At 35.2% G+C, this 12,256-nt stretch overlaps 1 long non-coding RNA gene across 2 annotated transcripts in view; it reads right to left on the bottom strand.

Moving 5' to 3' along the window:
* The window catches only part of LOC110354916 (uncharacterized), a 95,091-nt gene that overhangs the window by 47,503 nt on the left and 35,332 nt on the right, over nucleotides 1–12,256 (bottom strand). For both annotated transcript variants that reach the window (XR_002407166.2, XR_002407168.2), the window contains exons 2-3: nucleotides 11,867–12,001; nucleotides 11,241–11,402 (exon numbers count right to left, since the gene is read on the bottom strand). This is a non-coding gene — a long non-coding RNA (uncharacterized LOC110354916). The remainder of the gene's footprint in view (nucleotides 1–11,240; nucleotides 11,403–11,866; nucleotides 12,002–12,256) is intronic.

Raw genomic sequence — 12,256 nt, 5'->3', positions numbered from 1 at the left:
CCATAATCAATCACTCAAAAATAAGAAAGGAGAGGATCTTTGATAAACATAACACTGAAATTACAACAGAAAACATGCTTTTACCAGTTTAACTTTTTACTGGGATGTGGGGGAAATAGAAAAAGGCACTACTACTTTGACACAAAGTTAAATTAGTTGATATAAATGTGTTTGGATTAGGAATACTGTCCATCTTGGTATGGTACAGTACTCTCACATGAAGCAACATTAATAGAAAAATAAGATACATTTAAGAATGAACTTCAGATTAACCGATTTTTTTAATTTGCATGAAAATGTTATTTAAGAAACTGCATTAGAAAAACAATATACTCACCCAGTCCTATTAAAAATACCTGTAGTTAGATTGAGTAAAACTGATCTTACAGTGAAGAAGTAAAAAATCAGAAGCACAACACTTTGAAAAAGGCCTTCAGCCAAAAAGCTGAGATGATGCAAGGACTTGCCAGTGCTTACCTTTTCCCTTTTGCTTTGAATACAATATAAATATTTAAGACCTTATATTTGCCCTATTGAAAGCTCATTAAAGCTATGCACAAAAGTGTCAAAGCCACTTCTGAACACTAAATTTTGGATCCTACATTTTCCAAACACATTTGGAAAATTGAATAAAAGCTTAATAAAAACCCACTTCCTGTTAAGGCTCTGAAGTGCCAGAATCACCACTCAAATGGGGTTACAGTGTAAAATAGTATAAAGGCAGGCATGCGAGTCAGCATGTAGAAAAAGTAATGGTTACAATGCTTCAGAAACACATTTTTCTGGTAAGCACCATTGCAATGGAGCGTAAGTTCCCCCTAGAACTGAGGTGAGTCAAAGTAATGTGACAAATCCAGCAAGATGCATTTCTTGTTTAAATAGACTAGCAAAGTAACTGTGTATGACTTAACTAAGCTTCTCTGTCAAATCAAGTGGGATAAAATTAATACCAAAAATATGGGAAAGGTGCAAACCTATGTAGTACAAAAGGATTGATGGGACTAAATTGAGCAGATGATATTTTTTGGCTGAAAGTCAGAAAAAATATTTCTAACAGAGAGGATGGCTATTATACTGTAGAAAAGACACCCCCAAGGGAAGCGATAGAAGTCTCATTCCTTCAGTCTTTTAAAATTGAGCCAGGTAAAGCACAAGATACTGCAGGAAACAACCCTGTCCTCATTGAAAGATTTTTTTATTATGACCTATTAAATTTTTCTCATCTTTAATTTCTGTCATTTTATGAATATGAATGGAAGAGAATAGACTACACATAGCGAGGAGGGAAATCTCTGCCACTGGTTTTCCTCCTTGTTTCTTGCCATTCACAACCATTTCCATCACCTATAGGTGGCTGGAGGAGTAGGGGGAACACAGTTACAAATTAATCTCTATTATTATTGCAGAAGCTCCAACAGCACATAGAGCTAATTTGCTTGTCTTTTCTTAGGAGTGGGAAGGTGGTTGCACATTTGTCAGTTCTATCTTTGTCCGGGGGGGATGTATGCTCAGTGTAATGAGATAAGTGACTAAGTAAAACAACATTTCTCAATTTTAATATCCTAAGACTTTTCACTGACATGAGGATTACTGGCATAAAGCTTTCTTTTAAATTTTTTTTGTCACATACCATATAATAAATCTATCAGATTCTCTCAATTTCAGAGTCACCGACACATTTTCTAACTTTTCCTAACTTTAAGTCTCAATATTTTCACAATCAAAACCAAAACACAACACAACCAGAAGCCCACCACAACAAAAACACTAAACCCCACACCACCCCGTCTGATCTCAATAGAAATTCAGCCCAGTTCCTCAGATACAACAATTTCACTGTGACTTCCAGATTTACTTATTTTTTTAGCAAGAAACAAGGATTATGTAACTAACTATTCAACTATTATGTAACTATTATTCATTTTTTCTGCAATTTAGGATAAATTCTCTACTTTTACCTTCATTAATTAAATTATATTTGGATTATGGTTTGATTGCTTCGAAATATAAACTAAGAAGAAATACATTTCCCTTTCTCTCTTTGCTCTTGTGTATCATTCAGAAACAAAGTTACATCTTGGAGAAGGGAAAAAAACAAACAAACCAACCACAAACAAACCACCCCCGCTCCCTGAACCAAAAAAACAACCCACAAAACAGCCCCACAAAAAAACCTCTGAAACCACTTATTGTGACATAAAATAAAACCTCAGGAGAGTATTTGTGCACCATCCTCAGGAGTTTCTTTATTTATTTTGTTCTTTTGTATTCTGCACATCCCATCTTTCTTCATAATTACATCTCTCCAGTATTTTCTATAGCCTCCCTGTATTGTTGGAAGAGGTTGAGATTTTGTTTGCTGGTTTGGTGTTTGTTTTGTAAAGCAGGATTAATTTAAATACAACTAAATAACTTGATATTGCTGCTATTGCTTAATGAAGTGTCTTCAAATCCAAGAACAGGAGGAGGAAAGAAAACCAAAATCCTGAAACCTGACTGGCATGGGCTAAGAGGTTGTAACTCACATAAGACAAGACCACAGTTAGATTGTTTATGAGCTTATTTCTATTCCATAATCAAAAGAAAAATAGCATGTCCCTTTTAATTTTGACAAATCAGTAAGGATTACAAGAGTTGCTTGATTTATACTTGACATATGTTGGCTGTCTAAGAAACCCTTTCATTCCTTCTGTCTCCTATTCCAGTATGTTAAGCACTAAAAAAGCAGCAACCTTTGCTAACCAGTTATGTTATCAGTAACTCAGTTCCTGCTGTGGTCTTTATTATTCAAGTTCATTAATTCATTCAGTTTGCTTTTCTTGATAACAAGATGATAATAAGCACTTGATAAATACATGAACCTGGATAAAGATAGGTGTATGCTTTTAAACATAATGTACATATAACAGGTGAGGGGGTTTTTTGCCTGTTTTAAGCTAACCCAAAAGAAGAGTACTTCATACCATTTAAATAGGTTATTAACTAGCAATTATGAACATGACTGAGCTCTACAAAAATGTAACAATGCATTTTGAAGGTTAAAAAAATTGAATTTTTACTTAGATAAAAGTATGCCAATTAAGTCATATTTTGTTTTATGTAGACTTAAGCACTTATCTATGGGTAAATGAGATCCTGCAAAAACATAATGCAAGACATTCCATTTTGTTTCTCTTGTGATTTCAGCCTCCAGCTTTTTATAGCAGCTCAGATTCTTCTTTATTCATCATTTACTTTGATATACAAAGCAAACATAAGGCTAGCATTTTGTATGAAGAAAATATATATATATCTATAAAATTTATGCAATTTTTCTGAAAAATAAGTGTATCCTTATTTTTTCATTGAAAACTTTAATTTTCTTTAAAACCTTCAAGACTGATAAATATAGCTTCTTCCACTAATATCAGATTAAATAGTCCACAGGCTCTGTCAAAAGAAGTAGTTGTTGCATTTGGGGATGTAAGATCAATTACCGCTGTTCAAACAGTGGATATTTTATGACTAGTGGTTAATCACTGGTGTTTTGTTAAGATGGTGGTTGCAAGTAACAAAAGTTGAGCAAGTGTCCAACTAACCAGCAAATAAGAGTTCCACTCATTTTGCTTTCAAACTCATTATCTTATCTATACTTCGCATATTAAGATATTGTATTAAAATACATTTTTTTATGTTTCTGTGATAATTCCTGCAGCCCAAATATTGAAAAGTTCTGAAAAGAAGGGATATGGTTTCTAAGTGAAATTGTCAAAATATGCATCTGCTATTCAACTCCTTGCTGTAGTAAATTTTTTGATGAAGACATATCACAACTTTAACACACCTCCTCAGCTTTAAATGGCAAGAAAAGTGCTGATCATGCTCAAACCCAATGGGAGTTATAAAGAGACAGGCCATGTCCTTCCTTGGACTCAATCAGTGTACTTTATATTGCAAAGTTCTCCCCAAGGTCAAGTTTAGCAATTCATCAAAACCAGAGAAAACAAAAACATGCAACCGAGTAACTGATTGTACTAAAGACGACACCCCAAACAAGATACTGCAAACTACTTCGCAAATTAGGGGTTAATTTTACCTTAAAAAAAAAAAAAACACAAAACAACAACAACAAAAAAAAGCACAAAAACAACCTATAGGGGATACTCTTATTCTTAACTGCTTCTCCTTAAATCTTCTGTGTAGGATGAATATACCCAGAGGACTAATTAATTTGAAACCCTTTTCTCCAATTAAATATTCCAAATTAGTCACTTGTCTAATGAGGTATTTGAATCACCAAAAGTCTCAAGCTAGAATCCTAAGATTATGTATTTTTCTTTTGCAAGTGATACAAATAAAACTAGTAACATTTTCTCAAAACCAAGTTGAGGAGCACTATCTCTACCACTTTGTAATATGTATTAACGTACAATTTGTTATTTTTCAACAGCAGTTTAGCGAGAAGAATAATGCCTTTAACCTAGCAAAGCTATGTTAAATGCACACAAATATAAATGTGAAAGCAGGGTAATAACTCTGCAAAGAATAAGCAAGCTACAGAAACTCATAGATGTTTCTACGCAACTCTATGGCTTCAAGCAATATTTAAAGTTTCTCCACGACATTAACATTTGCTAAGACAAATAATAGACTTCAATGACTTTGAAAAAAGCTCTTGGTGTCCCAGCTCTCATTTACTTCCACCAGGAGAAAGTAATCTATAACTTCAAGTTTTAGTTAATACATTCACCTTCCTTTCACAAACACTTTTAGAGCTGAATAGCCCAATGCAGAGGTGTGGAACTGATTCACTGCTTCATACAATATAGAGAAAAAACAAATTGCAAGTCTTCTATGGACTAGCCTTCATATTTACCTAACCATGACAAAAGAATTATTAAACCATTAGTGTAGCTGCAATTGTTGCTGCACTTCCCAGTTCGTGAAATGTACTGCCATAGTGAGGAGGCACAACTGGGGTGGGATGCAAGACGTACAAACCCTTTCTTCATACCCAGGAGGCACACAAGGTTTTTTAACAGCTAAGAGGCATTGGGGTCCAGCAGGTACCAGACAGGGAACCAGATCATCCCCTTTGGTGCACCCGGACTCTGCCAGTGGCAGCCACACAAACCCAGGCAAGTCACCTCCTCTCTTTATACAGGCATCCTCTCACTAAACCTTTTTTGGTTTATGTTATATAAATAGGCTGCAAATCTACTCAGAGAATGCACAATCTTTTTCCACATCCTCAGGAAAGCGAGATCTCATTGTGATTAGAAGACCATCATCATTCAATAAAATTCTGGGGGTTTTTTTTGCCTTTTTTTTTACTTATTTCATATTACACATACATGAAAACATCCATTCAGAAGACACCAACAATCCCTCTCTAAACTCTGTATCACACAGTAGAGAATCGTGCCGTAGTTGCATAGCTCCTGTTCATCACAATATCTCTGAACAAGGACAGAGGGTTGCACTAGTGATAGAGCAAAAACAGAGCAATGGGACCTGTTATTATGTATGTCTAATGACTCCATCACCACCTAGTTAGGCAAGAGACTGTGACCTGTATTCTAGATCATGTTGCATATGCTGTGCTACAGCCCCCAAAGGATCTAACTCATGAATCTGTGTCCTCAGAGTTGAAATACAAATTTCTTTTCCCTTGCATGTGAACGCTATTAAGTACAGCTCAAACTTAGAACAAGAAACAGCTAAAGAGACTAATAAAAAAATAAAAATGCATGAATATGAGGAGACAACTTTAAGGTCCCTAAGACCTACATCAGGAAAACAATTAACACAAAATTTCAGCTTCAGCATGCTGTACATTTGGTTTAGTGCCTGAAGTATTTCATATTCAACTCCTGCAAAGCAATTTGTATTAACCTACTCCAGGCATATTATAACATAAAAGCAATAAGGTATATCAACCATATAAAATATTTACACTTTGTTAAAATAGCTCTAAACTTTAGAAGTTCTTGTGTTAGCCATTCAATTTCCATAAGTCATGTTTTTCTTAACTAACGACTATTATGAGAGCAGGCATGCCTATATTTAACAGTCTCCTAGCTGAAAATGCTAATAATAGTGCGTGAAAAGTTATCCAAGATTTAGCAGTACTGTACCAGAAAAGCCATGCATCATTCGGTCAATCTGCAAAAGGAAGCAATTGCTTCCTATAATGCTAAATAAATGGGGAGTGTGTGCATGTGTGTGTGTCTTTGTTTCATAATATGTCATTTAACCATGAAAAGCTGCCTAGTTTCATTGTACACTGGATTATGTAAAATATTATGAGTAGTCTCAATTCACTCAAAATAGTTAAGTATGACAAGATATTATGAAGGAAGGGTACCAACAAACATTGAAGCCTGCTGCAAGTTACATAGATATGACTGTTTATAGGTGTGCTTACATCAGATCTTAGATACAGCAAATATTTTCATTTATAATAACCAAAAATTCCATTTTGATGTAATTTCTTTTTTTTAGTGGTATAAATGCCAAGTAAATCATTAAAAGAAATGTCAGCTCTATCAGTGGCAGCTGCTCTTACTACTAAAAAAGGAGGGGAAGTGTAAGAGCAGGGCAGCCAGCAAACCCCACAGCGGTCTGCAAAGTCACTAGTGGGAAAACAACAAAGGCCTTTCCATGCAACTAACACAGATGTGCCCATAGCCAAACTGTCAGAAACAGTTAAGATGACAGCTACTCACAGTTCATTATTTCCTTCTCACAGGTCACTGGGTGACAAGCTGGGTCACCATGCTTTGTCGGCTGCTACAGTCTTCCCCAGCCCCCCTCCACTCCCCAGTTCTTATTGCATTTAAATAAAGGTAAGCTGCTCAAATTGGTATCCTAATGTAAACAAATATCTTCAAATGCTTCCTGAAAATGGGAATTTAATGTTTATACCTTCCCTTCATTTTCAAAAGGATGTATCACATTTTCTCTCTGTGATGAGCAGAGAAGTGGGTCTGTATCTGTAGCAGACACAGCTATTAGAATAATTTTGTCAAGATGCAACTAAAGCAGATAATGAAAGCTAATTTGCCACCAGTTCAAAGCTTTAACCTTTAGAACACTTGTATAGCAGATATACATCACAGAAAATCAATGCAACTCAGTGGAAAGATGTTTTTCTCATAGAGGTGGTTTTCACAAATAGAAATGTGAGGGTGTACTTAAAACTGATACATACATTTTAAGTGCAGAAAATGCAGCATTTTTGTTTTAAGTGGAACATGTATAAATAGATTTTTAAGATAAATTTATTTATTACACTCCCATCCGTCTTCATAGAGTAATCATAATTTACAATAAGATGTAGAATACAACTTTTAGCCATGTTTTGCCCACTTGGAATTTGCAATGAATGAACAGTGTATAAAGAATCAAGGTTCAAGCATTTGCTTAACAGTTACAAACAATTGTACCAATTCATGGCCGTATCTTGTTGGAATCAGAAGAACATTTCCATCTCCTTAGGAGTATTTCTTAATCATTTTTCTACACTAATAAGTCTTATAGAAATGTAGTAACTGAATCTAACCACCTGATTCAGAAAAATTAAAATTAAACCAACTGTCCCAGATGTGTCTGTCTTAGTATAGAAAACAACAAGGTCACAAGCATTCTGACCCAGATCCAAGAATGCTTGTACCTAGCATGTACTGTACTTGGAGAATACTTAAATGCATTTCTGGATTGGAAACAAAATATTCAGAATCTCATGAAATCAAGCTTCCTTACAGAAGCAAATTGATTCACTAAGGCCCATACCCAAAACTGCATTACAACAGGTGACTAATTTTAGAAATGTGACTACTGTCTTCTAAAGGGACACTCACAAATTGAGGATTCTGCTAGGACAGTACAAATCTGTTACCTCTGATGATACAAGAACACTCTCTTACTTTTCTAGTTGTGACCAATAAGTAAGATCACAAGAATGAGAGAAGTAACTTAAAATACTGTCAGTAGTTACAGGGGTTACAGTTCCACAAGGTAACACCCAAAACATTAAGTTGTTATCTTCATCAAGGCAAAGATAATACCATGTAATGTCTTTCTACAAGTGTCCATTAAAAAAACAAACAACAAAAAATGGGATTTGCTTTTTTCTATACATGAACAGCAAGGATGAGAATAAGGATGGGAAGGAAATTAGTGGCCATTAGTTACTTAAGTCATTAGTTCTTATGCACTGCAGGAAGTACAGAAATCCCAGCCATCCAGCCCACCTCCCAGCCATATCCTGAAGGCCACATCTTTTTGGCAACTTGAACCCTCCCTGCCTAGCAAGTGGCTTATGATTGCATTTTAGTCTGTTTGCAACAATACTTGTCATTTAGAAAGGATTTTTTGTGCAATATTGTTTGTTGGAATAGATTAGTTTTTCACATAAAAACTCAGGGATTCAGTCAGGTAAATCAGAGATGAGGTTCAGGTTTTTATACCTTATGGGTATTACATGAATTGGTACAAGTATCAGATGCATTGAAAAAACATTGGAAAGAACACTGAATAAGATGTCCCCAAAGATGCTAATGACTTGCTGTGACACACACAAACACCACCACAAATACAACATAAACAAAACAAGAATGAAACCAAAACTACCACAACACCATCACCACAACCAGCAAGCTCATTCCCTTGTTATCTTCACTATCATGTACCACAGGGTAACACGCAACTGGCTAAACAACATGAAGGTAAGAAAGGTGCTGACTGCAGCCTTCAACCAGCAAAAGTGAATAACAAAGTCTAATTGTATGAAAATCACAGCAAACAGACAATCTTGCAGCCTAATCAACCACATGTTTTGAAACTTAGCCCTTTTCATAGCACTCTTCCTACAGTAGCATCCTATAGAATAGGTTTTCTTGCAACTTCATGCTGTTGTGGCTCACCATTAATGTGTGACTGTTTCTCAGAATCCAAACCAGAAAAACACTAAGAATGACAGCTCTGAAATGCATATCCCTCCAAATCACTAAGATGGAAAAGGAACTTCTTAGGTCAGGTCTTAATAGCTCAAAAATAGACACTTGCTGGTATTCGAGACTGCTGATGTACCCGAAGGATCTGCATGTTCTCATAGATACAACACAGGTCTGATAGGAGACTTGTAGTAATCTGGAACAGCTGAAAGCCTAGTGATACACTCTTCAACACCTAAAAATTGCTCTAAACACTTATGTCTGGGCAGCTGAATCTCCCTTTAGTGATAGTTCCCTTCCTTTCTCAGTATGTCAAAGTTTTGCAAAAATCTACAAATATGTTGTGCAGGGCAGTTAACCAAAAAGAGTCTTAAAAAAATCAATTTGATCTTCTCAGTAAAAATAGTGATAATAATCTTCACCTTATTGACTCATACAGCTGGACCAACTCCTGAAACAAAATTTCTAGTACACAGATATATAGTTTCCCCTACTAACACAGAATTCATGTCTTATTTGCACTTATAATGGTTTCTCATGTTATTTTGTAAAATATGGCAAATTTTATTGCTACTTGGAAACTGATCAGCTTTTCAAATCACAAAGGATAAGTAAAAACCCATCTCTCTTATTTCTTATATCACCTTTCAGGCATTGAAAGTATTCTACCAACTACAGGTTGGAATGTGGCAGCTATTTAATGGAATACACTAGTATTTATCACAGTATAGTGAAAAAATAGCAAAAGAGGATTTAAATCACTTAGTACCTCCCAATGCAGAAGTTTTTAGTTACCATTGTTACTTAATAGCAAAGTTTTCTGACAGTACAATAGTGTTATTTTAGTATTAAAATGTATTTTTCTAGATTTAATTCTAGTTCCAGAAAATGCTTTGGACTCCATAACTCCACTTTTGGTGGGAAGAGATGCATGAAGACATAGAAAGTCAAGCATTCAGTGCTTAAAGGCTATCTTGACTGTAGACAGCTTTCTAAATCAGATGTCTGTGTTCTGCAAGAAGAGATTTTTTAGCTTAATATTTATACGCTGTTACCTGAGGCTAAAAGCATGAACATCTAGGTGAAGAACTTATCCTGTTGTACTTAAATCAAGTTAAATACGGTGACCCTGAATCATATCGTGTATTTAAAGAGTAACAATTCACATTCAAAGCATTGTGGAGAAAAGGTTCTTGTATAAACCTTCACCTTACACTGCAGAAGGCACATTTTGAAAGAGCCAATAAACTAAATAATGAAGTTAATATTGATTATACGTTGTAAAAATGCAACAGTACTTACTAGTAGTTAAATCATATATGTTTAACAAAGCTTTAAATTTCTTTGATTCATTAAAAAACAAAGTTACAGGTAATCTACCTCTACCTATGCAGTTCCCCCAAAACTACTGATAGCAAATACCTAGAGATACCTCAATCATGTCATAGTCTTCAGACACATTTGAGAAATATTTTGGATACTTTAAGTCTGAATATTTACAAGATAATGTTATAAATGAACCACCAGAACTACTTGTCCTTGAAGGAGGACCAGAGGAGCAAATCTATGGGTTCTGTAAGGGTGATACTTCCTAGGGAAGAGTTACAATAACACAGATAAAACAAATCCAGTTGTTGCTTGCAGTTACCAGTATATTACTGTTACTGACTTATTTCCAGTTGTAGCAACATTAACAAGTTCAACTTTAATAACAAGTGATGTGTCATGGTCTTTCATCCAAGAGGTCCATTTTCAAAAGCATCTAAAAATACCCAAATACCCCAAAATTACTGGCTATATGCCATTTGTAAAAGACAGTTTCAGTTATCTAAAGAAAGGCAAAGTCTTCTGCCTGCTCTATTAAGAACACTCCTATTTATTATTTAATTGAAATTAAAATACAGTACTATATTGAAAGTGACTATATCACTTAATATTTTGGCTCAGTATGACTTTCAGAGTTCTAACAGAGCCTTTACCATTTACACTTAAGTCTTGTGGCACAAAATGTGTCACAACGTTGCTACAAGTCCTATTTCTTTATGTAATTCTTATGATGTGAGATCTGTAGATAAAAATTAAAAAGTTACTACCAAACATCAGCCACATCAATCTCCAGAATAAATTAAAAAAGCACATAAATGTCACCCCTTTTCATTAATATTGGTCAAAATCCCTGTTTGCTTATCAGCCAGAGGGTTTCTGAGATATTTCAATAGTATCCAGGAAATCAATCTTACATGAAACTGAAGGAAAACATCTAATGTCATTGAACAATAAATATCAGTTCTGTCAGTGGCTTACCTTTGAGCTGAGGCCTTAGGATGTTTCTCTTCTGGTTTCCTCACCAGTGCCACTGTCAGCTGTGGAGTCTCCCCTAGGGGATCCGCAGGCATTAAACAGGCGTCCAAAGGTCCTGAAAGTTGTTTCTGATTGGGGTTGCTGACATTTTTTTTTTTTCAGAACCTAAGAGATGGAAGTACAACCATGTAATTTATCTATTGCTAATTAAAATAATGTGTGTCTCCTTTTTCAAGTAAGGCTGTTGATTAGCAGAAAATGTCAGAAATACAAATAGCTATGTCAAGATGCATCAAGAAGCACAAATCTGGAAATCTAGTGACTTTTTTTTGTTGGTTTCCTTCCCTCCCTTGGGTTTTTCCATCTAGGAAACATGAAATTTCAAAGATTTGTCCTACATGGGCTATAAGCTTAAACTGTTCTGAGACATAAATGTGTATAAGTGTTTATCCATTAAAATCCTGTATATAGCTATTACTTCTCTAATTTATAAATGTCTCCTTAAATTAAGAAATCAAATGAGGTTATTTATTTAAGGAAAGAAGTTGACTTCCAGACTGATATTTCTCTTTTCAGGACGTGTTTTTGAAAGGGCTGTCTCTGACCTGCCTCTGGCTTAATGCTCTGACCTCTTCTGCTGAGCTGCTGTCTATCTCCTGATGAGCTGCAGACCAGGCCCCATGGTGAATGCGGTTTTCTGTCTGGGTCACCTCCTCTCTTTCATTTAGTTCCTCTAGGTAGGTCAGGACAAACTCAGGGTAAGCCTGTAGGAAAGGACAAAGGCAGAGGAATAATGAAGGAAAACATCAGCTACATCAGCAGAATCACAACAGTCTAAACACCAGGAATAACGGGAAAAGTGGTTGTTGGTGTATGCAATGTCACTAAAGTTGCTGCATTTAAATAACTTTGTATTTCACAAAGTTTTCAAAGTCGGCCTAATATAGTGACCTTTACATATGCAACAAAGTGAAAAACATAAATCATTTTAATGTTATATACCAATTTCAGAATAAAGA

The sequence above is a fragment of the Columba livia genome, chromosome 5 (assembly GCF_036013475.1).
Source record: "Columba livia isolate bColLiv1 breed racing homer chromosome 5, bColLiv1.pat.W.v2, whole genome shotgun sequence".
Lineage (NCBI taxonomy): Eukaryota > Metazoa > Chordata > Aves > Columbiformes > Columbidae > Columba > Columba livia.
This window is presented reverse-complemented; position numbering and strand designations above follow the sequence as displayed.